The 3,146-nt window shown below is 28.5% G+C and overlaps 1 non-coding gene across 1 annotated transcript; it reads right to left on the bottom strand.

Annotated features, from left to right (window-relative positions):
• Positions 1–425: 425 nt before the first annotated feature.
• LOC139873983 (small nucleolar RNA R71) lies at positions 426–532 on the bottom strand. The gene has a single exon (XR_011767691.1). It is a non-coding gene; the product is annotated as a small nucleolar RNA R71 (small nucleolar RNA).
• Between the last annotated feature and the right edge of the window lie 2,614 nt (positions 533–3,146).

Genomic DNA, 3,146 nt, shown 5'->3' with positions numbered 1-3,146 from the left:
AATCGGAATCCTTTAGTGATTCAGATTTAACAAATTCTATCATGGAAAATCTGAAACCTCTAAATATGGAAGACCGAATGAGAGCTAAACGCACTGGCCAAGGTCATGCCATTACTCAACCAGACATTAATGAGCCAGATTATGAAATCAAAGGACAAATCCTACACATGGTAACTAATCAATGCCAATTTAGTGGTGCGCCGAAGGAAGATCCAAACAAACATCTTCGTACCTTTAATAGGATTTGTACTCTATTTAAGATCAGAGAAGTTGAGGATGAACAGATATATCTCATGTTATTTCCCTGGACTTTAAAGGGAGAAGCCAAAGATTGGTTAGAATCGTTACCTGAAGGGGCGATTGATACATGGGATGTTTTAGTTGAAAATTTTCTTAAACAATTCTTTCCGGCATCTAAAGCTGTGAGACTTCAAGGAGAAATAGTTACGTTCACACAAAAGCCAAATGAAACTTTATATGAGGCATGGACAAGATTTGGAAAATTGTTGAGAGGATGTCCTCAACATGGTTTAGATATTTGTCAAATAGTACAAATATTCTACCAAGGATGCGACATTACTACACGAAAAGACATCGACATAGCAGCTGGTGGTTCCATTATGAAGAAAACCACAACCGAAGCTTACAAAATTATTGATAACACTGCTTCCCACTCACATGAGTGTCATCAAGAAAAAGACATCGTTAGATCATCTAAAGCGGCTAGAGTCGATTCTAGCCATGACTTTGATTCCATTTCCGCAAAGTTAGATGCTTTCGAGAGACGAATGGAAAAGATGACTAAGGATATTCACGCAATACGAATTAGTTGTGAGCAGTGTGGAGGACCACATTTGACAAAAGATTGTCTCAGTATTGAACAAACAATGGAACAAAGAGAGAATGTTTCATACATGAACCAAAGGCCTGGAAATAATTATCAGAATAATTATCAACCGCCAAGACTAAACTACAATCAAAATCAGAATTATAACCGAAATGTTCCATACAACAACCAACAAGGTCCTAGCAATCAACAAGTATCTAATAATACTTACAACCAACAAAGACCTATTTTTCCAAATAAACCACCACAAATCGATGATAAAAAGCCAAATTTAGAAGACATGATGTCGAAAATAGTTGAATCTCAAACGCAGTTTTTCACATCCCAGAAACAAACTAATGAACAAAATGCTTAAGCATTTAGAAATCAACAAGCTTCTATTCAAAATCTAGAACAAGAAGTAAGTAACCTAGCAAGGTTGATAGGTGAAAGAAAACCGGGGAGTCTACCTAGCGATACAAATGCTAACCCCCGGAATGAAATAGCTAAAGCCATTACCACGAGAAGTGGTATTACACTTAAATCATCTGAAATACCTGTAATTTCTGATGACTCTATTCCTACTCCACAAGCACCACAGCCTGAGCAAGATAAGCAAAAAGAACCGGTAGTTGAAAAGGTTAATGAAGATAACACAGTAAAAGCTAAACCTTATGTTAAACCATACCAACCAACACTTCCTTACCCAAGTAAAATGAGAAAAGAAAGACTTGAAGCCGAGCAATCCAAATTTTTGGATATGTTTAAACAAATAAATGTAAATCTTCCTTTCATTGATGTGATTACAGGAATGCCAAGATATGCTAAATTCTTGAAAGATCTAATCACAAATAGAAAGAAAATGGAAGAACTTTTGGCTGTCACAATGAATGCTAATTGTTCTGCAGTGCTGTTGAATAAACTACCAGAAAAACTCTCTGATCCAGGAAGTTTCACAATTCCATATTTTTTGTTGTTTTGTTTGTCGACATATTTTTATTATATATATATATATATATATATATATATATATAATTTATATTAATTAATTATATATTATATTATATTCACGTGCATAGTTGACTTTTAATTTTTGGTCTGATGACTCGTAAGTTTACGCTCGACTAATGTCTCAGTTCTGGATTCTCGAATGCATTTTCGTATGCTTAGAAAACTTGTACTTTACGTTTCGTGATTCGTACCTTTGTCAAAATATAATCTTAAATTATCAATAAACTATATTACTCAAAGTATAACTTATACATTTTAGTAATTTGGTCATTTGCTTCTATAAATCAACTCCTCGTTGTTTATTAAAATATATTTAATAATATCGAAACGTTTTATATCTAATTCAATTCTATGCATTATCACATTGTAAAATATATATTTTCGTTTAGAAAAATATAAATTTGTATATAATATTTATTTATCAAACGGAACAATAAATGGGTGTTACTATTGTTTACAAAAAAATTTTGAACCTTAATATATATATATATATATATATATATATATATATATATATATATATATATATATATATATATATACATACAATATATATAAATACTTTTTCTATACACGTTGCATGTTATTTATATATCAATACAGTCAAAAAGGAAAGATTTCTTAAATCAAGGTGGACCTCTCAACAAAGACTTATCACAATACTTACGGGATTTATAATTGTTGAAATATCTGCTAATCCAATTATTGGTATTATCTTCTAATTCCGTAGATGAATATATTAAGCATATATTAAGACAATTACGTTTAATCTAAAATATTATACATTTAATACTTTGTTAACGTTTTCAAGTTATAATATATATATATATATATATATATATATATATATATATATATATATATATATATATATATTCATATCGATTTATATATTCGTTCGTGAATCGTCGAGCATAGTCAAAAGGGTAATTGAATGTATGAACATAGTTCCAAAATTTTTGAGTCTATATATATATATATATATATATATATATATATGTACACATATATATATATGTACATATATATATATACATATATATATATATACATATATATATATATACATATATATATATATACATATATATATATATATATATATATATATATATATATATATATATATATATATATATATATATATATATATATATATATATATATATATATATATATATATATATATATATATATATATATATATATATTCATATCCATTTATATATTCGTTCGTGAATCGTCGAGCATAGTCAAAAGGGTAATTGAATGTATGAACATAGTTCCAAAATTTTTGAGACTCAAGATT

Source organism: Rutidosis leptorrhynchoides, chromosome 10, assembly GCF_046630445.1.
Source record: "Rutidosis leptorrhynchoides isolate AG116_Rl617_1_P2 chromosome 10, CSIRO_AGI_Rlap_v1, whole genome shotgun sequence".
NCBI lineage: Eukaryota > Viridiplantae > Streptophyta > Magnoliopsida > Asterales > Asteraceae > Rutidosis > Rutidosis leptorrhynchoides.
Note: the sequence above shows the minus strand (reverse complement) of the source record. Positions and strands in the feature narration are given on the sequence as shown.